Source organism: Argentina silus (genome assembly GCF_951799395.1).
Source record: "Argentina silus genome assembly, chromosome: 9".
NCBI lineage: Eukaryota > Metazoa > Chordata > Actinopteri > Argentiniformes > Argentinidae > Argentina > Argentina silus.
In genome coordinates, this window is record NC_139663.1 from 2,915,584 (window position 1) to 2,939,112 (window position 23,529).

The following is a 23,529-nucleotide window of genomic DNA, read 5'->3' on the forward strand; positions in this document are numbered from 1 at the left end:
ATGAACAGTGCTGAGGAGATGTATGTGGTGGAGGTGGACATTGTTCCCTCCGTTAGCATTGTAAAGAACAAAGTATTCTCTGTTCGTCTGCCAAACTTCAAAGAGTCAGCTAACAAAATTGAGCATGAAAAGGAAACAATCTATCGCAGGGTGGGCTCAAAAACAGAGCCAGTGAGTGATCAGAATGACTTCTACCAGCGAGTCAGAGACAGAGATGCTCAAAGAGAAGAGGCAGAGCATTGTCGTTTTGTCAATACACCAGACATCTGCCAAGACCTTGGAAGGAAACTCACAATGCTAGTAAGTAGTGGCAAGAAATTCATTGAGAAGGAGAAATGGTACATTCTTGTCACAAACAAGTTCAAACCAGAAGACTTGAGCAGCATTGACTTCTTACTGAACATGAACATATTCTGTGTGTTTGACTTTGACCCGGATTCCAAACAGTCAGGATTCTGCAGTGAATACATTCAACACCATGCTGCAAATCTGCATTTCATGCAGAACTACAAAATTCCAAGTGGCATGAGCATTGAAGAATTTACGAGTCACTTGCATTTGTTTGAGCAGACCAGCTGGATATTTTGTAACGGACGCAGCGATTACAAAGGAAATGAGAACCCCTGCGATGAAATGAATCAAAACAAAAATGACACTCCTCAGAGAATCAGTGTCGTTGATCTGCAAGCAGATCTTGCCAAAAGGCACATTCTTGGTAATGTTCCTCCTCACATCCCCAGTCGAGAAACCCCTCTTGCACACCTTCTGTGAGTTCTTCACAGACATGGAAGGTCATGAGGACATCATTTGCATCGCCGAATCAGAAGACAACTATCAGAAATGGCAAAGCTTTGCTGAGGGATCATGTGAAACAGAAACTCTGAACCATTCCAGTGTGGTTAGGATGAAAATGAGCCATGTGGATGCGACACTGCAACAAATTCAACCTGTAACCTCTCGAGCCACCAAGCACTTGCCTATCTATGTTAAAGGACAGTGCCTTCTTGAAACACGTGAGGAGGAAAGGATGTATTCCTTCGAAATCCTGAGTGTTGATCATTGCAATGAAACAAGTGATGATTTCATCAAAGAAGAGAAGGAAAACATTAAAAGACAATTTTACCATGGGGGCAGAGTAACCTGGTTGAATTTCTGGCGAGCTGAGAAGAAGCATGTCGGGGAGGTAATTCAAAGGGATGCATATGATGAAATATCCAGACTTCTCAGTGACACTATGAAACGTGGTGTACACCAATTCCCTGTGAGCAGTATCAACATCTACCATCACCCAGGAAGTGGTGGAAGCACTGTGGCAAGGCAGGTGCTGTGGAACAATAGGGAAGACCTAGTGTGCTGTTGTGAAGCCATCATACTCTGTTGCCACTGTCTCTGAGCATGCTGTTCAGCTCAGAGAGTATGAGGAAAAAGATCCTCAGAAGTGTCTCCCAGTGCTCCTTCTGATCGAGGACTGTGATAAAGATTACCTTGATGATCTGAGGAATGAATTAGAGCTTGCCATCAAAACTAAGAAAATCAGACAAGGAACACTGTGTTTCATCCTGTTGAGCTGCAGTCGATCCCATAATCCACAGAAGATGTGCAAAGACTCGCCACTGCAAAATGTAGCTGTCACTCACAAGCTGTCAAAAGGAGAGAAGAGACAGTTTGCTGGGAAACGACAGAAGCTTGAAGAACAATACGAGCCAGAGATCATCTTGACGTTCGTCTTGATGAGTGAAGAATTTGACCGCCATTATGTTGAACAATTTGTGAAACATTTGTTACAAGGCATTGATCATGATTCAGTTGTCACCCGCCTCATTCGTTACGTGGCTCTGCTCAACTCACTTATGTTCAGAACTCCACATGGATAGGTTTCGCCAGCATGATTTTGAGAGGTCATTACGTGAGCAAGCCAAACTTGCCTTCATACACCTGAGAGACGACAAGACACACATTGAATCAATTCTAATCATTCACCCAGTAGTTGCAAAGGAAATTCTCCGGCAGCTCCTTGGTGACAAACGCCAGGAAAGCGGGATCGGCATGGATCTTCTCCATGAGGATGTGCTTTTTGAGCACAGGTTTGGAAAAGAAGAGTATGCAAAGTTTCTGAGAGACCTGTTCATGAGGCGTTGCAGGGTAAGCAAAGGCGATAAGTCAGACAGCTTTTTTTCTCCCCTCATTGAACATGTCAGTGAAAAAGAAAGCCCAGAGAGAGCAATCGAGCTAATGAAGGAGGCATACGCTCGTTTCAACAAAGATGCATTTTTTGCTCAACAACTTGCCCGCCTGAATTACTCCTATGAAAGGTTTGAAGAGGCAAAACACTGGGCAGAAATTGCGGCAACAAACATGCCCGACAACTCCTATATACTTGACACAAAAGGCCAGCTGTACAGAAAAAGGTTCAATGCCAAATGTAAAGCAATTGAAAAGGTGCCAAAGACCGCAGAAAACACAGCTGATGCGGCACTGAAAGCTATGGAGTGTTTCAGAGAATGTGAAAAGGCGGCAATGTCCGACCGTGAAAACATGAACAATTCAGGCTTTTTTGCAGCAGTTGAAGTTGGATTCAGCCTGTTGAAGCTCATATTCTCATTGCGTGTGTTCTCAAAAAAACTTACGGCCACTCAGAAGGCATGAAGTACCTGCTCACTGATTACACCCCCAAGGAAGTTGAGAAACCCTGAGAGCCTTTTCACAGCAGTTTGAAAAACCTTCAAATGACACTGCATGGAGCCTTGGAGTGGATCTCCGAAGACCTGAGTTACTTCCAGACAGACATCAACGCAGATGTGGAGGAGACAAACGAATGTTCTGAGTTGAAAACGTCCGATCCTTTAAAATGGCTGGTGAGAAAATCCTCTGAGTATGGGAAGTATTTCAGCGAAGCCGCTCTGAGCACAGCCTCAAAGCTGTGTCAGTCAAACCTAGCCAGTCTAACTCCGTTCATGAAACGCATGATCATTTATCGCCTTGGCGGGGGAAATATAACTTCCATCCTCTCCCTTCTGACTGAGCAGAAAGACAGAGACCACGTCAATGTCCTCGAGAGTATCATATCTCTTTACCTCAGCAACCCTCTTATGGCCAGGATGGACCAGATGGATCTTGCCAATTACATAGCAGCTCATATTGCTTTAAGTTGCCTTTCACCTCAGTCGCCGAAGTTAGCTGCTCTGAAAGATCTTCAGAAACTCAGTCAGTAGTTCCCAATCAAGGAAAAGAAATGCCTACCCAATGCTCTGTTCCTGCTGACCATGCTATTCTGGCCTGAAGATCATGACACAGACCACGACAAAGAGAACAAATATAACATTGTTTTATCAGCTGTGGAATACGTCAAAAGAAACTACTGGACCAGAATTAAGGATATTCCCCGGAAGAAGAGAAGGATTTTCACACATTTTTTCCTGAGTAATGGAAGTGGGTTGGACAAGATTGTCCACAAGAGCAAGGTTGAAACGATCACAAAGGTCCTTCCCTTCTCAGAAAGAAGAATTAAGTGGTTCCGTGGAGAGGTGTGGAAAATGCCGGAGATTGCAAGTCTGTTTAAGCGAGTCTCTGTCTGGACAGAGGATGGAACAGTCTACCTTGAGGGTCCACAGAAGAAGAAGTTTACCGTCCATCCTCTGAATGGAGCCTCAGTGCCTTATGGCAATGAAAATGTCACATTCTACTTGGGCTTCACATTCGAAGGACCTGTTGCACACAACATCACAGGAAAGTAGGGTGTTAAAACAACAGGTAGTTATGCCTTGATGTTCATGTCAACATTGCAGGATCAAAGGGAAGTCAAAGGGAAGCTCTCATAAAATATGTAATATTATTTGTATTGTAACTTTATTGCTATGGAAGTTGTTCTACAAATACATCAAAGCAATTGTAGACCAGTACATCAACCAATGACCAAGTGTGCACTGATAATGTTGTTTCATTTGATCCTTGAGGGATAGTGTAAATCTATATTTTTTAATACATTTTATCTTAAAGGTGCAGCATGTAGTTTTGCGTGTTATTGCCCCTGCTGGCCACACTGAAAATGTGCATCCGCTACGTTTTCTAATGATGGCAAACATGTGCATGTCCTTGTAAACAAACCAAACATGTGCATGTCCTTGTAAACAAACCAAATGTGAAAGAGGCATGTGAAGGCCTACCACAATGTCAGGTTTGAGAAAACGCTTTGTTTGGACCAATAACAGCACTCTTTACTGAATGTTCTTCATCATGTGATGCCTTGATGGCTACTGAGTTATCATGGTAATTTAGCACTATTTTAAAGCTAATATCTACGTAATGGACCTTTAAACATCATACCTTTGATACATCAACAACAATAACAACAGTATAGCCAACTAATGACAATATTCATTGCCTTTTCTCATATTCCTTTGTTGTGCATCAGTGTTATGAGGAATGAATCCAGCGCAAACATGTATGTCTTATCTGCAAATAATTACATTACAAAACAGCGTTCCTGCAGTAGTGTTCTTGTGTAATGTGTTTCATAATGTTTTTGGACGGAAATCAAATGTAACTTGAATAAAGACATTTTCATCGATATTCGGAATACATTTTGCATGATTAAAAATATATTCAAATATATTCTAAATATTATTTTTTTCCATACGGGGCAGTTCAGATTGATTGATTGATTGTTAATGCCTGGCTGACGACCTGCCCCAGGCGGAGCTGACAGGGAAGATGAGTAGAGCGCTGATATTGTGGATGATTAAAACGGAGCAGCCACCGTCCTTCAGTTTTAGTTGTAAAAAATGTATATTCATAAGCAAACCCGTACTCGGATGCTACAGTACACTTGTATAACAAAAACAGATAAATAAAAAATACTCAATGTATACTTCTCAATAAAAAGTGTTTACAAAAAAATGAAGTCATCTGTTTGCTGGTGTAAAAAGTCTTAAACTTTAACATATTGAAAATATTGCATACGACACTCTGACTTTGGTTAGTCTGTGAAGTTGGCAAATTCTTAGCGCAACTTTATTTGTCCTTCGCTGCTTGCCGTCAGTGTTTGACCAGAAGCTGGCTAGCAAACAACTTTGTTCAGTGTTGCTTGTGCACTGCGATACATGGTGTGTATCTGCACAGCTAGATAGATAAGTAAGTAAGTACGTAGCTAGATAATTATCCGCTGTAAATCTCTATCCATTTACGGTCGGTCTGCAGCGCATACTTCCTTGTTAATAAATCACCCCTTTGCAGTCATGTGTTACAGCTGTAGCTAGATCGCTGTCTTATGAGCGGCATGGCTTTGTCCAAGTGCCTGTCCACCGCCACTCTCTCTGTCTCTGCGCTCGTCACACTGGCTTTGTTGACATGTTTGTCCCTTAATCATTTGTCTGACCAAAGTGTCCCACTGGAAAGGTTGACGAAACAACAGCCACAGGTTAAACGGGTGCCTATATTAGCAAGATACGCAGAGACTCCAGCAACAGGGCAGCCCAGCCCGACAGAGAGCAGGCTGCCTCTTGCACCGCAGCGGTGGTCCCAGAAAGGAGGTGTGTGGGCTAGCCTTGGAGAGCCGATTCGACTGTGCCAGGGGCCGGGGTGTGAGTCAGACAGAGTGTGAGGGGAGAGGGTGCTGCTATGCCCCCCTACCGCGGGCAGTGTCCGGGGGACCCCCCTGGTGCTTCTACCCCTCGTCCTACAGCGGTTACAGAATGGGGTCTCTCACCCCCACCCCCAGGGGCCAGGCTGCCACCCTCACACGGCCCACCCCCTCCTACCTCCCCCGTGACATCACCACCCTGAGACTGGAGGTCCAGGAAGAGACAGCGGGACGCCTGCACCTCACTGTGAGTGTCTGTGGTCAATAAACCTGCAAGCTATGGATGCACCGAACACAATAAATCAAATCAAGTTGTATTCGTCACATACACAATATACTCAATACAGTGCAATAAAATGCTTTAGGGCAAGCAACTCCAACAATCAACAACGCAGTAAACTGTCATCACAAATCACAAAATGTACCGTGAAAAACAAAACTTACTCGAAAGTTTGTTACCCGAGTCTTAACAAAATATCACTAAATAGCCCCCATTTGTCATGTCCCGGCTCTAGGGTGGACCAAAACACAGTAGAGAATGGTTAACCTATATTTATTCCAACACAAATAACTCCATATATAGAACTCCACATAACTATAACTCCAACTCCATACATAAATACTTCCATAAGAGTACAGAGACAGTCAGAGCATCAGTGTGAGTGGTGGGGTGTTGGAGGAGGGAACCATGGACATGAAGGATCGGTCGAGAGAGAGACTGAGACCCAAAGGCCTCATGGACTTTTACAGGCCTGCCCACAGGTGTGCCTGCATGGACAGCCAATCAAGGCTCCTGCTGCCACTCCCCACCTTGCACTGCAACATAGAAACAGACAGGACAGAACAGCACTCCTGCAACATAGAAACAGACAGGACAGAACAGCACTCCTGCAATACAGAAACAGACAGAATAGAACAGCACTCCTGCAACATAGAAACAGACAGAACAGAACAGCAAGCAGAGAGCAACTACAATATAATATAACGTAGCAGGGCTGTGACATAATAATAATAGTAATAATAATAATAATAATAATAGAAAAAGTCAATGTCAAGTGTGAGTAGTATGCAAGTGTGAGAGAATGTCTGATGCTGAACTGAGAAGATCGCTCTCTCATGGTCAGTCTTGTTAATGTTACTCTGTCTCTCTGCAGGTTACCTCATTTACTAATCCCCGTCATAACCTCATGCTTTTCCCACCTTAGTCGTTAAAGGATCCGGCGTGTCAGCGCTATGAGGTCCCCCTCTCCGCTGCACGGCCCCGGGGAACGCTGACGACCAGGACCCCCTTTATACCACTGAGTTCCACCCTGACCCATTTGGCTTTGTTGTGTGCCGCAAGTCCAATGGCCGTGTACTGTGAGGATGTTGTCACTTTTAATTGTTACAGTTATTTCATCTAATTTTAACTTTACATTGTATACAGATTAAGGACAGAGTATTTGTCTGTCTGTCTGTCTGCCTGCCTGCCTGTCTGTCTGGCAGCATTCCATTGAGTCCCATCTTATTGTTGATTGACAGCTGTCAAAGTCATTTGATACACGTACTATATACGACAGCTCTGCCCTGACCTGCAGTGGACTACAGCTGTCATCCACATTTACCTCCCGTCCCATCTTCTATCTGTCATAAGCATGACATGATACATTTCTCTGTCCTCTGACACATACAGCATCTCTCATCACCTGAACATGACCATAACAGATCTCTCTCTCCTGACTGCGGTGTGTGTGCTTGTGTGTGTGTGCGTGTGCCTGTGTGTGTGTGTGTGTGTGTGTGTGTGTGTGTGTGTCAGGTTAAACACCACAGTGGCCCCTCTGCTGTTTGCCGACCAGTACTTGCAGCTGTCCACGTCCCTGGCCTCCCCCCTGGTGTCTGGGCTGGGGCAGCACTACACCCCCCTCAACCTGGACCTCAACTGGACCTCCCTCACCCTCTGGAACAGGGACATGGCACCCCACGTGAGTCTAGAGTCCATGGGAAATGTGGAACACTTGGCTGAGTAGATCAGGGCTCCTGGCTGCTTAATGCCGGTTGTCCTCTCATGCTAACTCACCAACTGCCAAACAATTCCGGAACACTCACCACCTAGAGTGTTCAAAGTGTTCTATGCAATGTTTTACCTAGCAGCAACACTCTGATTGGCTACAAAATGAAGCGTCGTCATTTATGCAGTTTTGGTGAATAAAGTCACCCTTGGCACTCTGGAATGTTGACAGTTTGGGCGACTTCATTTACCCTCGGCACTGAATGAGTTAAAAAAAACATTGGTGTGGCCTTGGAGTGGTCCAGTGGTCTACCACCATGGTCTACAGTGTGCACATATGCCCCTGTCGGCATGGGTTCGAATCCGGCCCTGCTGACACCCTCTCCTCCTTACTTTCCTATCTCTATCCACTGTCTCTGTCCAATAAAAATGACAAATATAAGAGTGGGAGTGCCCCAGTCCAAAAAAAATAACCTTAAAAGATATCCTGTGGCAGGGCGGGGCCAACCTGTACGGCTCCCATCCATTCTACCTGGTGCAGGAGGGGGGCAGACGGGCGCACGGAGTCTTCCTGCTCAACAGCAACGCCCTGGGTAACGCTCCAACGATCCTTCCACACGTTGAGGTTCCTTCCACACGGTGAGGTTCCTCCACACGTTGAGGTTCCTTCCACACGTTGAGGTTCCTTCCACACGTTGAGGTTCCTCCACACGTTGAGGTTCCTTCCACACGTTGAGGTTCCTTCCACACGTTGAGGTTCCTTCCACACGTTGAGGTTCCTTCCACACGTTGAGGTTCCTTCCACACGTTGAGGTTCCTTCCACACGTTCAGGTTCCTTCCACACGTTGAGGTTCATTCCAGCATCGTTATCAATTGTACAACAATCATTTTCATTGTTCACTTTAGATGAGACCACATTCTGCTTTTTGAACTGTTTTGTCACTGTAAGTTCCCTTTTTATGGTTACTACTGTATCATGATACAGATGTAGATATTGGTTTGACCCAGGATGTTTTCAAATCCTACTCTGATAGTTATTGAATGGGATATTATGATACACGTGGATTCCCTGGTGCTTCTACCCCTCCCCCCCCCCACCCCTCCCTGTCATTGTAGAGGTGGCGTTGCAGCCCACCCCCGCTCTGACCTGGGTGGCGATTGGTGGGATCCTGGACCTGTACGTCTTTCTGGGCCCGGACCCTCAGAGTGTGGTCAGACAGTACCTCCAGGTTATAGGTAGGTCTTTGACCTCTGACCTTTCCAGATCTAACCTCTAGCAGTTTGTGTCTGTGTAGGATGCATTTCAAGATGGATGCATTTCTGTTCAAAGCGGCTTCTTTTCCTGATTTCCTTTCCCCTCATCTGCACTTGTGAAAGAGCCGGGCTAGTAAAAAGCAACATTTTAACACTTAGTATCTAAAATGTGCTTATTGATTGGAATCCTTTTATAAACATAGTTAAAGGAGAAGTTTGTATTCTAGCTAAAGCTTTGTGAGTACTATGCGTCTGCAACGTGTGTATCAACACATTGTTTGAAAAGGCGCTATGGCTCCCTCTAGGTGCTGGGTGATGGAACTACGACTACTTTACACTTTATGCTATTGCCAGTGTGTAGCTATTATCATTGTTTCCTCATGTTGTTATTATTATAACATTGCACTGCTAATTGATATTGATGTTGTTTGATTGTTGCATTGTTGGAGTTGCTCACCCTAAAGCATTTCATGGAATTTCATGATATCCTGTATGTTGTGTAAATGATAATAACATATATATGTATAATAACATTTGATTTGATTTGATTTACAAGAGAGAAAACAAGTGAAGATTGCCTCACGGACGTCTGTCCCTTCTCTTACCCCAGGCTATCCTATGATGCCTCTCTACTGGTCCCTGGGCTTCCACCTGTGTCGCTGGGGCTACCCGTCCACCAACGCCACCCAGGAGGTGGCGCGACGGACGCACGGCGCCGGCTTCCCTCTGGTAAAGACGCTGTGGAAACTCTCGTGTTACTCTCGTGTTGCCATTAGCAGGCTAACGTTGAACGAACACGTCTCTCCTCAGGACGTGCAGTGGAACGACCTGGACTACGCAGACAAGCGCCGGGTGTTCACCTTTGACCCCCGGCGTTTTGGGGACCTCCCCACCATGGTGGAGGAGTTTCACCAGAAGGGGTGGAGGTACATCCTCATCCTGGTACGTAGGGTCTTTTTGAATTACAGACGCACAACAACAACAACACATTTTATTCACGGTTTAAAATAGTGCTGCTTAAGAGCATTGCACAGAAATGATACCACACAGTCTTCATTGCTATTACATTTCCAACATTCAAAAGTACACATTCTCAACTTGTAAGCTTGAAAAAAAGAGGCACTTGAAGAATGAATCTTTTTTTTTTTACCTCCTGTAGCAGTTTATTCCCTGTCAGTCCAGCAGGTGGCAGCAAACCCTGTACAGTAATTGTGATCAAATACACAGTACAGTGTCCGAGTGGTACAAAGACTCTGTTTCTGATTCCCACTCCCAGGACCCAGGGATCAGTAGCAGCAGCCCCCCTGGGACTTACCCCCCCTTTGATGAGGGTCTGCAGAGGGGGGTCTTCATCAGGAATGCCACGGGACAGACCCTCATAGGGAAGGTCAGCTGACCCTCAGGCCTCCTCTCTCTGGAGAGATACACATTGTACCCATTTATTTGATTGGCTTGGAAATATGTCGTCCATATTCAAACAATGCCGATGTCATTAAAAAGGTTGTGTGTGTGTGTGTGTGTGTGTGTGTGTGTGTGTGTGCGTGCGTGTGTCTGTGTGTGTGTGTGTGCGTCTGTGTGTGCGTGTGTGGGCGTGTGTGTGTGTGTATGTATGTGTGTGTGTGCGTGCGTGCGCGTGTGCGCGTGTGTGTGCGTGTGTATGTGTGTGTGTGTGTGCGTGCGCGCGTGTGCGTGTGTGTCTTACTCTCTCCAGGTGTGGCCAGGTCCGACAGCCTTCCCTGACTTCACCAACCCTGAGACCAGGAACTGGTGGGAGGACTGCATCAGGGAGTTCCACTCCAGAGTCCCTGTGGACGGCCTGTGGATTGTGAGTGTGTGTGTGTGTGTGTGTGTGTGTGTGTGTGTGTGTGTGTGTGTGTGTGTGTGTGTGTTGGCGTGGGTGTGTGTCATTAGCTTATAGCTACAGTAGCATGTCATTAGCTTATAGCTACAGTAGCATGTCATTAGCCTATAGCTACCGTAGCATTGCTACTTGAAAACATGAAAAGCACTATGCTAACATTATGTGTCTTATACGATAGCCTAGAACCTACTATCCTTCTCTTGTCGCTCTCTTCCCAGGATATGAATGAACCAGCCAGTTTCGTGCAGGGCTCTGTGGAAGGGTGTCCTGACAGTGACCTGGAGAGCCCCCCCTACGTGCCAAGTGAGTGAACTGCAGCTGTGTCCACTCCCGAAACGATCCCTCAGTGACCCGTCACCCACATGAACAATCAGCAGTCATGTTTTCAGGATATCACTCATATTTGTATGTTGCATTACTAACGTGGCTATGTCTCTCTATCTATCTCTCTCTCTCTCTCTCTCTCTCGCACACGCACACGCATACGCATACACACACACACACACACACACACACACACACACACACACACACACAGGGGTGGTTGGAGGCCAGCTGAACTCTGGCACTCTCTGCATGTCAGCACAGCAGAACCTGTCCACTCACTACAACCTGCACAACCTCTATGGGCTGACGGAGGCTGGCGCCACCCATAGGTCAGACATGTACAGTGCAAGTTTCTCTCCTGTTAATCAATGCTATGGAGCATTGTGACGTCCTATGGAGCATTGTGACTGCCTATGGAGCATTGTGACGTCCTATGGAGCATTGTGACTGCCTATGGAGCATTGTGACTGCCAATGGCCCCTGGTCTGAGCATTGATTACTTTGTCTTATGATGACTGATGGACAGATGATTCACTTACTTAAACAAATGTATTTGCTGTAAGTCGCTTTGGATAAAGGCGTCTGCTAAATGCCATAATTGTAAATGTAAACATGGAACTGCAGGGACCATTTTTAGCCATAATCGGTTTTGTTACAATATGGTTTTACTCAACTTTTAGATTATTTTGGCTCCTGCTTAAATATATGATATTATCGTATGATATTTTATAGTCATGTATGTGATATTATTTGTCGTCATCTTCATAATGTAGTCTATCCAGAATAGCACAGTTCATGCGCATAAAGTGTGAAATAAACACTGGATTTGTTAATACTGTATTTACCTCAGGTTTTTAGACTACATAATATGACCTTTAACCTTTGAACCCTCCCAGGGCCCTGGTGAAGGTCCGGGGGGACCTGGTCCAGGTCCTTCGTCCTGTCCCGCTCCTCGTTCCCTGGCATGGGGCGTTTCTCCGGGGTGTGGACGGGGGACGTCTGCAGCGACTGGGAGCAGCTTCGTTACTCCATCTCAGGTGAGGGAGGATCAACGTCGTCAGTGTGAAACAGTCTGTCTGTGTCCGCCCATGGATTATGAATACAGGTAACTCTAGCTCTTTGTGTGTGTTCTGTGTGTGTGTGTGTGTGTGTGTGTGTGTGTGTGTTGTGTGTGTGTTCGTTCTGTGTGTGTGCCTGTGCGTGCGTGTGTGCTTGCGTGTATGTTTGCATGTGCTTGTGTGTGTGTGTGCATTTTTGCGTGTCATCCGAGCAACAACACAGGTGCTGATGAATAACCAGTGATCAGCTATTAGCATACTCCATGAATGATTTAGACATGAATACGACCTCTGTGAACTCATGAATGATTAAGACATGAATACGACCTCTGTGAATTCATGAATAGGGACAGACATATTGTGCTGCCCACGGCAACCAGCGCGCTGCCAACACACACCCCTGAAGTAAAAGTGAACACGGAGTGTTTTAGAAAATGTGTGCGGCCGATGTGGTCGCTTAGCGCTGATGCACCTGACGTTACCTCATTCAGCGCCGAGGGTGAATAAAGAATAAAGAGTGCCAAGGGTGACTTTATATATACTTCTCTCGCAAAGTTGGTACTGTTTTGGTGTTTTACTCCTTCGACGCCGAGGGTGAATAAAGTCTCCCTAAATTGTCAACATTCTGGATTTATTCACCAAAAATGCATAAATTATGACGTTTCATAATGTAGCCAATCAAAGTGTTGTTGCTAGGTAAACACCACATAGAACATTTACATTACGATTTTAGGCATTTAGCAGACGCCTTTATCCAACGCGACTTACAACAAATACATTTGTTTAAGTAAGTGAATCACCTATCCATCAGTCATCATAAGATAAAGTAATCAATGCTCGGGCCAGGGGCCATAGGCAGTCACAATTATCAGGGCTGAAGCCTGAATAACGGGGACGGTATGAGCGAATGGGAGAAAGTTAGAACGAGAGAGGTACACTTTCCTTTCCTCAACCTAAGCATTACAAAGCGTAGTGTAACTTCATCCTATAAAGTACTTGCAAGCATATGCGCTTAAATCAGTTATTGATCAGTATTATTTTTGAACATGTTATCAGGGGAGAGCGCGAACGCAGTCCCCCACTACCAGAAATTATGCAATCGAGATTCCCACATTTGGGGAATTCGCAGGGGTCAGCACAGCCGGAGTGCAATGGCTGAGCCTCGCCCTGGGTGAACCACCTTCTTGATCATGGTGTCTCCCTTGCCAGGTAAGTATGAGTTGTGTACGTCCGAGGTGGTGGGGTCAATCTAGTGCATAAGCTTCGGGCCCACGGTGTGGCTCTGTTCACTCATTTCCCCATCATGCATTGCGGTAAATGTGATTAAAACGGTAACTTGTATAGTATATTTTACAATCCCTCCGAGATCTTAACCCAAGCAACAATACTGTATATCCCCCTGTATAACGAATACAGTTCAGACACATCGGCCAAATGTATTCAATGTGTTTTTGTTTTTAAATTGTCGTTCCTTGCTTGTGAGTACGAGTCGAGAGGACCGCTGCCAAGCCGCCATCGACCGCAGTCACTGAAACCGGGGGCGCGGTGAAAGAATGGGAGCGCTACAGAGGCACTGCCCTGTCTCTTCATGAGATGTTACAAACCTAGTTTTAAAAATTGTTCTGCAACGTTGTCTCCACAGAAGTCATTCAGTCAATCAAAAATTAACGAAATGGAGGAAAATTGTTGCGTTATAGTCCGGTGGTTACAAGGGCATCGACAGTTTCCAGAACTTTTAGCTCTGAATATTTTCCTTGATCATTATGCTACACTAGGCTAAAACGAATGAGCAGCGCACACGCTTGATTTCACATTATAGCCTGCCACCTTGAAATAAATAATGTGTAGCCTGTACAATAGTAGCCTGTCAATACTCAATACTGGACTAAAAAGCTGGAGCTATGTTCACACTACAGCACTGTTATAACTATAGTCGTGGTAAAATAGTACACCCTACTGGTCAAAATAAGGAAAAGGTTACGGGCTGCATGGTAAGTACGATGGTGGGGCATATCTCATGTCACACATCATAACACTAGGTGCAAGCATTCAGAAATGGTATGGTTTGTATGATCAGTTTCCCCTTATAAAGGGGAAATACACTATGGTATTTTTTGGTCAAAGCAATGCGTCAATGGTGATCAAGTATTATAGACTACAATTTAACCTGACTCCAATAAGATTAGTAGGTTGACCTCAAATGTAGTTTATCAACTAATAACACATGAGTAAGGCTAAGAAGGGCTATGGAGGAAAGAGATATGAATGGTGGTTTATTTAACAGTTACCAATAACCTTAAATGTAACCAAGTAAACCAAATGAAAGAAATCAAGTTACATAGGTTAAAACCAGATAAAACAAGTTGAGAAGTTGTCTTTGTGTCTTCTCCCAGACTCAGAGGTGTCAATATGCATTGCTAATTAGATTGTGCTGGCTGTACCCCCTGGGTGGTCATTACAATGAGTCGTGTGAATGGCTCAGATGTCTTCCAGACAAAGTGAGAGTGCATTAAATACATTATTACACCCTTTATAGTTCAGGCCAAAAATGTAATAATTGTACACTTTTCCACCTAAATATATAAATCTCATCAATCTACATCAACTCAAACTATGCAAATAATGCAAACAACATTCAGCAGCCAAGTGGATTTCAATCAATTCTTATACATGACATTTCTGTAAATAAAACTTGAGGCCAGTGAACACCAGGGGGCGTCCTTCTTTCTGATTAATTTTCGTCCGATCCCAAGTACTAACCCGGCCCGACCCTGCTTAGCTTCTGAGATCGGATGAGATCGAGCGTGTTCAGGGTGGTATGGCCGTAAATGGAAGTTGCAGCCCTCTGTACTGTATATAAAGTCAAGGATAGGAGACGCCCGCCACTTTACAACACAAACAATACTGGATTTGATTCGCAGAAGGCAGGGAGTTATCTCGGGAAACACCAAAACTGCAATTAACATTGCTTTACCACTCGACAGCTCATAGTTCATAGTTGTCCGTCATAGTTGTTATGCAGCATAATGTAATACGGAAACTTGGCCAATATCAATATGGAAACCAGAGTTGTGTAACCTTGGTTTATAGCCAGTAGCATTTGTAACCAAATAATAAAAAAAAGCAAATAATTTGTTTCCTCTAACAAATTTGTGGATAATATTTTGAGCAATCAATGCAAAGGTGTTAAAAATAACAACAGCAGCGAATGACGAAAGTGGACAACGGTAAACTATTAAGGGTCAAACATGAATTCCCTACTCCAGTAGAGGAGTGTGGCTTCAGATAACCGCAATTTTAATGCTTCCGGCGTGAGTATCTATGGAACAAATGCTGAAGTGTCTCTCATGTCACACAAACACTTCCAATAGCTTGCCAATGCCTTAAAGAAGAACCAACACATGCTCTCTAAATTAAAACACTGTGTAACCCAGACAAATAGAGCCTATTAATAATGCACTTCAAGTGTTATGAAATGAGTTAAATAAATAGAATGATCCTTAAAGTAAGTGAATTCATACTAAATATTAGACACTAAAAGGAAGAAGAATATGCAATGATTGAGAGAAGCTAAAATCTATGAAAAATAAGATGATATACATGGTTAAAAACTGGAAATGGTATTCCATGTAAGAACTTGGAAAGGTGATTTGTGGATGACATCATTGTTATTTCGCAGTATTTCATTAGTTTTTGCATAATTGAGAAACTATTCAATCAACCAATGAGAACCCTAGTCCCGTTGTGAGTTAATCAATCAGAAGTGTAGATCCTACGCCTCTTAGGATCATGGAAAAATCATGTTGCTGTCTTTTCCATGTTAGCTCAGGCAGATTCAGTATGGGAGTATGAGTCCGTGTGACATTCTGTTTCTGTCTTGGCTGTTTTAGCTCCTGGGCGGTCAGGTGAGGCAGGTTCAGTCTCACCTGTGTCAAAAGACATCGGTCAGCATACCGTTCCCGCATTACTGGGTAATTATTACATGTACTGTACAGTATGTTTCACTGTAGATACCCAAGTGTGCTTCAATGTTACAGCCCAGTCTGAGAGGAGTGTATGTTTGTATGTTTTTAACAGCAGACAGATGTGTCAATCGCCACTGCCACACTATTTATGGGACCTGATGGGAAGCTCTCCTCCACAGCCCAGACCTTCCATGAGTCTCTGTCCAGTCCTACGGACACCCAGGCTCGGGCACAGGCTGATCCCCAACCTGATAGCCAAGAAGAGGCTGACTCAGGGGCAGAGTCAGACAGCGAGTCATACACTGACTCTGAGAGCGAGTCTGACTCTGAGAGTGTGCCAGGGTCTGAGGCCGAGTCTGAGACCCAGAGCTTCCCTGATGTAGCCACATTATATCTTTTACACACACAAATTAAACACACACACAGTCAGAAATTACATTGACCATTTCATCACATGTTTGATTATATTTAGAGTTTAAGTGAAAGTTGTCTCATGTTCCAGACGGATCACATCAGCTTCACAGTTGAGGAGATTGAGGTCCCCTATCTGAAGTGAGTACACTCTCTGTCCTCTTCCAAAGACTGCTCATATCTCACTATACTAGTATTGTTATGTGCCTGCTTTTAAAAAAGACTATAAGAATAAAATATACTATGTATTACATATTTCGTATGATGCTCTCTGTTCACGTACACTATCAGTCCTCACAAGCAATCAGGGGTGACCTCACAGTTTAACATGAGTACCACCTTCTCACAGCTACTACTTTGCCAGTCAAAATCTCCTCGACTTCCCCCTCAAGCTGGCAGCCCTGAGGGAGGCATTTTCTGTGAGTACTTATAATCACTATTTCCGCACAGATTAATCTATGTGCAGTACTCTAACCTCCAGCTTGGTGAATTCTCTTATCTCTACTGATGTATTGCTCAAGGCTTCTGTGGACATCAGAACAGTTCAACATGGTGTCTTGTTCCATTTGTCTCCACATAGACTCTCCTGAGCAACGAAGGCATCAAGAGAATCATCACTAAGGCTGGGTGGCTCCTGCTCAGTGGCCTGGTCGATGCCGGTCATAAGGTAGACATTTAATATCCTGTAGAGTTTGAGGTCTCAGTGACACTGAAAAGTAACAACCCGAGCCTACAGAGAAATCTAGAATCCAAACACTTGTCATTAATGGCTGAATGGAATGTTCAAAGGTAGCGACATCTCATCCAGTGTCCTCCAAGTTGACCAAACTCTCTAAACGACTCTGATTAAAAACATGCATATTTCATGTATTACTGCCGCTTGTTTTCTCTGACAGGAACAGGAAAGGTTTTACGGACAGTATGACCGACTGACCAGATTCTTCATAGGCGAGGCTAATAAAGAAGCTATTGCCAGGGAGCTAGCAGAGGAAGGGGTAGGCTCATTGCGTTTTACATTCAAGTGAAATGCAGTGTGTGTACACAGCGTGTACATCTAAATATCTGAGTTGCACAATCATCTATAAATTCTCCAAACTCCTTTCAGATCCAGCATGTCAATTTCATTGACATCCTCTATGAGTTGGTCCTTTTGGGAATGCTTGGGGAGGACAAGAGGGAGCCAGCTGTCAATGTAAGTGGAATGGTCAACATACTGTACAGTACAGGATCACACCATGGCATAACTGGATAAAGTATATGTACCACAGCTGGATGACTACAGGACTCTCCTGTTGTTTTACCAGGTGTCTGGTGGGGTGTTTGTGGAGCTCCACTCCCTCCTCCAGGTTGTCCTGCCAGCTGGCCAATGGCAGGCCCAGGCCCAGCGCTACCTGGATATGCTCAAGGTGAAGGTCCCTGTATTTGTGTCCACTAGAGGACAGATTCTCTTGATGAACACATACCCTAGACGCATGTAGGCACGCACACGCTTATTCGTCAGATTTGATCAGACTCGACATTAAGAGCCTTAAAGCGTTAATTCAATATTTTTCAACTTATGGTGAGATGGTTCCTAACATTGAAAGTAGTCTTTGTGCCAGGAGAAAACTGGAGTAATCTTCAGACTTGTGTAAATAGCCACTACTAACTTCAGCCACCGCTACAACAACAAAAACTAAGGGAGTGAAAATGAACTCTCTGACTTGGTTGGAAGTTACTTTGAGGTGATTTGGCCACACGAGTTTAACTTTTTTCTGTCTTCAGGCGATGCTGCTGGCATTTCTAGATGCCATTTTTAATCTGCCCCTGGATCACTATTCTACCCAGGAGACACTGCAGACAGTGCTGCTGCAGCAGCTAAGACACCACCTGCAGGGCATGGTCAGCAGCCTACGGACAGCCTGAGAGAGCTCCTCCTTTCCACCCCCACCACCCAATTTACAGTAGCAATCCAATTAAACATTCAATTCGACACTGTCTGCGTTCACTCATTGTAAGCTAATATATCATCTATTGTTGAGCACAACTGTTTAGTATGAGAAATTCAGAGAAAGTGTTAAGGAGATAAGTGTGATGAGAAGAGGAAGAGGGCCAGACATAGGAAGAGGAGGATGTGGTGTTGTTGGTGAAACCCAAGTGCAGACAGGGCTGAAAAGCGTGCAAGGTATAAGTCACGTTCCTATTGTTAGATCGCCAATACCAACCTAAACTACTAAAAGATCATTTATATGAAAAAAAATAGCAACCTAAACCACTAAAAGATCATTTATAGAAAAAAACATGTTATACTGTCCTTTATAATACTTTGGGTAATAATAATTGTTATACATTATGTTTAATTGTCCAACACTCTTGTATGAACACCACAAGTCATAAGGGAAATTGAAATAAAACAAAATGGGCTCAACCTAATAAACAAAATCCGAATCAGGCCTATACTGGCCCTAATGTCAATTTCATGAGAAAGAACTATGGTGATGCATCAATTACTCAATATCATGTCTGGGTACAACATCTTGGTTTTCCAGCAGATGGTAGTTTTAGCCTAAGACAACTAGATCAACTAAAACTAAAAATGGAGGAAAGGGAAAGGAAGAGCAAGTTGAAATAAAATACCGTTAACCAGAGCTGTTGATTCATTCAAAGACTTTATTCACGCAGAATATGTAACCGTTCAGGTTTGCAAAGCTGACCCCGTTATCTCGTCAGTCACCTGCCTTTATAGACTTCTCACAGGTTAATGCCTTCTATTCAGTGTATTTCTGTTTCCTGTCTACATGCACCAATAACATTCAAGATCTACATTTCGTCATCAAGATGTGCGCAGCCCACCGGGCTGGCGCCAGTTAGTCTGGCCAGGCTGTTTTCAAAAGCCTTTTGTTCTGGCTGTTTATGACTTTGTTTCTTACTTAATTACCCTAACTTTTAATTACTCTATCCTGGTTTCTCCAGCTTTGATCCTTTGTTCCCTTCACCTATAGCAAACCCTTCAATCTGACCTCACCCCTCTTGACTGCATTCTCCAAATGTTCTAGGACCATCTGTTTTCTTGTGACCTCTTCCCTAGGTGTTGGATTACAAACCCTTATATTGTCTTTAAATTTACCATACAACCACCCCCGCAGAACGTCCAACCACAGGTCAACCAGAATCTGCCGACTGTGAATGTACCAGTGGTGAGGTCAAAGCAATGACCCAAGGCTCCAGCCGTACCTGCATGACTCCATCTGTTACTCTACAACACCTAACCGGTGACGGCAGAGGAGGACAGAGCAGGGGAGGAAGAGGCAGAGGGAGAGGCAGAGGGGCAGGCAGGGGCCAGTTCAGAGGACGCCCAGGCCGCCCAGACTTCAGACAACATGTGGATCGCGATACTTGTTTCAAATGCAGAGAAAGGGGACATTGGACAAACAAATGCCCCAAGAGGAACCAAACAGCAGCTGTATCCAATTCTGACTGAATCCAGGCGGCGGGCGTGCGGGAGGGGGAGGAGTCCAAGCCACTGACGTCAAGAAGGTGATTGCACAACACAAACACACATGACACACAACAATATTAGCAAGGAAATGATAGCTGAGATTGTTGCTAACATACAGGCTAAGGTAAAAAAGGAACAGTCATTAAACCACGGCACATATATCAAGTATGACTCAAAGGCCTACTTAAAAATGCCAACACTTACATTAATGGTAAATGATACATACATCCCATTTTTAGTCAATTCAGGAGCAACAAACTCAGTGATCAAATTAAGTGCATTCCCCACTCCACCCAAACTCAGTGGTAGATATGCACACTCTGTTGGTGCATCAGGTGAGTCTGTAAAAGAACATTACACAACTCCACTGACATGTCAGGACACAGTTCAGGGTCACTTTAAACACTAATTTCTACTATCAAACTGTTGTCCCATTAATCTTATGGGAAGAGAGCTGATGTGTAGATTAGGGATCACCCTCGTTTCCACACCTGAAGGGGTAGTAGTGACCAGAACAAACGGTAACCACACACTAGACTGCCACACTTTTGTACAACACAGCCACAACTCTGCTGTATGTGTATGAATGGAAGCTGGGTAGGACAGGAAATGACACACTAGTGCAGCAAGCAAAAACATTTAAGAGAAGGGCACACAGTACATGCAACCAGAAGACTTATACTGCACAGCATATGTAAGCAGAGGACAAGACACAGCATATGAGAAACAATGGTATCGGACAGGTTATGAGCATGAAAAGCGTTAGATTTTAGATAGACTAAACGTTAAATTGTATATATTGGAATAACCATAGATGTGCAATTTCTGTCAAGCTCCCAGAGAGGAAACAGGGTAATGTGAATTCAACATCACCATCTCATACACAGTATCCGGAGTATCCTGCACCGTTCCATGTACCTGGCTCTCACCCACATGTGTCACTTGCCAAACACAAAAAGGATGACTGGGAGGATCTGGGTCCCTGGGTAAAACGATGTGTTCAGGACTCATGTAAGCGGAGAAAATACAGCAAATGCAAAAGACAAATGGAACCGTGACTTGAAGGTTTTCAAACAAAGTGTTTGTTCTATAGTGCATGCAAATAGAACTGTAGAACTGGTACCAGAGAGCTCAGATATGTTTCAACAGGTAAAAAGTGACATCACAACCAAACCAGATCTAAACCCATCAGACTTGCCGGCCCTCAAGGAAGTTCCAAATTCCCTATGGGCACAGGGCAAACATGATGTGGGCCTAATAAAAAATGCGGAACCAGTAGTGATTATTCCCAAATCAGACTACAGACCATGTCAGAAACAATATCCGCTTAGGAAAGACGCAATTGATGGTATTACACCTGTCTTCAACTCTTTGTTGACGGCTGGGGTAATTGTTCCCTGCAAAGCCTCACCAGTCAGAACTCCAATCTTTCCTGTAAAGAAAATTAGAGACAAGGGTCAACCTGATGAATGGAGATTTGTACAAGACCTACAATCAGTAAATTAAGCTGTCCAGCAAAGGGCACCAAATGTGACAAACCCTTATACCATCCTCTCACAGGTACCTCCTAAGAGTAAATAGTTCTCTGTGGTGGATTTGGCAAATGCATTTTTCAGCATACCCGTCCATCCGGACAGCCAATTTTGGTTAGCGTTTACATTTAATGAACAAACTTACACATTCACACGTTTGTGCCAAGGTTATTGTGAGTCTCCAACAATTCAAAATTCACAATTCATATTTTCAAAATGCTTTCGGTGCAGCAAAGCGCAAAAAAAGGAAGAATATAGAAGACGACAGAAAGGGGCTTTTCACAAATTTCTCTCGGACCCTTCAAGCCAGCCTCAACTACCGGCTGCAACAAGGCCCTATGGAAAGACAGACCTCTCTATTTGTGTCTATACTGTAGCAAAGTATTAGTTAATATTGTTGACAAGTTGCATTTTGAGTTGATTATCAGTATAGACAATTTGAGGGATGTGACAGCAAAAATATAGTAAATGGTGGTGAAAAATACAGCCAATCCGAGGGCTGTATTTAACAGCCAATTAGAGGGCTGTATTTAACAGCCAATCAAAGGAATCTATTTAACAGCCAATCAGAGGGCTGTATTTAACAGCCAATCAGAAGGCTCGATATTACAGCCAATCAGAGGGTTCGATATTACAGCCAATCAGAGGGCTGTATTTAACAGCCAATCAGAAGGCTTGATATGACAGCCAATCAGAGGGCTCTATTTAACAGCCAATCAGAAGGCTCGATATTACAGCCAATCAGAGGGCTGTATTTAACAGCCAATCAGAGGGCTCTATTTAACAGCCAATCAGAAGGCTCGATATTACAGCCAATCAGAGGGCTGTATTTAACAGCCAATCAGAGGGCTCTATTTAACAGCCAATCAGAGGGCTCTATTTAACAGCCAATCAGAAGGCTCGATATTACAGCCAGAGGGCTGCATTTAACAGCCAATCAGAGGGCTGTTTTTAACAGCCAATCAGAGGGTTGTATTTAACAGCCAATCAGAAGGCTCGATATGACAGCCAATCAGAGGGCTCTATTTAACAGCCAATCAGAAGGCTTGATATTACAGCCAATCAGAGGGCTGTATTTAACAGCCAATCAGAGGGCTGTATTTAACAGCCAATCAGAGGGCTCTATTTAACAGCCAATCAGAAGGCTTGATATTACAGCCAATCAGAGGGCTGTATTTAACAGCCAATCAGAGGGCTCTATTTAACAGCCAATCAGAAGGCTTGATATTACAGCCAATCAGAGACAAATGCGTGAATCAATTTTTCAGCATCTTGTTGTTTAAAATTTTTTCGAACTTTTGCTATATTTTTAAGATGGAAAAATGATGTTTTCGTCACCTTGTTTATTTGGGACTTAAAACTTAAATCTGAGTCTAAGACAACACCAAGACTTGTGACTTCAGGTTTGATCCAAGAAGACAGTTTCCCCAGGGAACTAGACGGCGTGTTTCTACGCAAGTTATTAAAAATTACTTCCCTTTTGTCTTTTGGGCCAACTAATAAGACTTCTGTTTTGTTCTCATTAAGTTTTAAAAAGTTTTTGTTCATCCATTGTTCTACTGCAGACAGACAGGCAGTCAAGGAGCACAAGGCAACTGAGTCGTTCGGCTCCATTGCGATATATAATTGTGTGTCGTCAGCGTAACTGTGAAAATTGACGTTATGATCCCTAATTATGTCACCTAACGGTAACATGTATATTGAAAAAAGCAGAGGACCAAGACAGCTTCCCTGTGCAACCCCAAAAGCCATGTCGTATATCTCTGATGTATGAGCTCCAAGACTAACATAAAATGTTCTTTCTGTGAAATACGTTCGGAACCAATTCAGAGCACAATCAGATAAACCGACCCAATTTTCCAGACGATTTAATAGTATATTCTGATCAAGAGTATCGTATGCAGCGCTCAAGTCCAACAAAACAAGAACTGAGACCCTTCCGGCGTCAGCACTGAGTCTAAGATCATTGATTATTTTGACAAGTGCCGTCTCTGTACTGTGGCCAGACCTGAAGCCTGACTGGAATTTTTCCAGAATATCATTTTCATTTAGAAAGTGGTTTAATTGATTAAAGACT

General features: G+C 43.9%; 2 pseudogenes across 2 annotated transcripts; both read left to right on the forward strand.

The window, feature by feature from the left end:
* LOC310810249 (sterile alpha motif domain-containing protein 9-like) lies at positions 1-4,805 on the forward strand (annotated as a pseudogene). Its single transcript has one exon. The product of its transcript is annotated as a sterile alpha motif domain-containing protein 9-like (transcript).
* Positions 4,806-5,275: 470 nt separating this feature from the next.
* LOC310809229 (lysosomal alpha-glucosidase-like) lies at positions 5,276-17,910 on the forward strand (annotated as a pseudogene). Its single transcript has 18 exons — positions 5,276-5,326; positions 5,439-5,825; positions 6,787-6,937; positions 7,374-7,539; positions 8,062-8,158; positions 8,683-8,802; positions 9,431-9,549; positions 9,631-9,762; positions 10,097-10,207; positions 10,532-10,645; positions 10,900-10,984; positions 11,208-11,337; positions 11,905-12,045; positions 16,211-16,313; positions 16,792-16,861; positions 17,023-17,109; positions 17,339-17,437; positions 17,878-17,910. The product of its transcript is annotated as a lysosomal alpha-glucosidase-like (transcript).
* Positions 17,911-23,529: the final 5,619 nt, after the last annotated feature.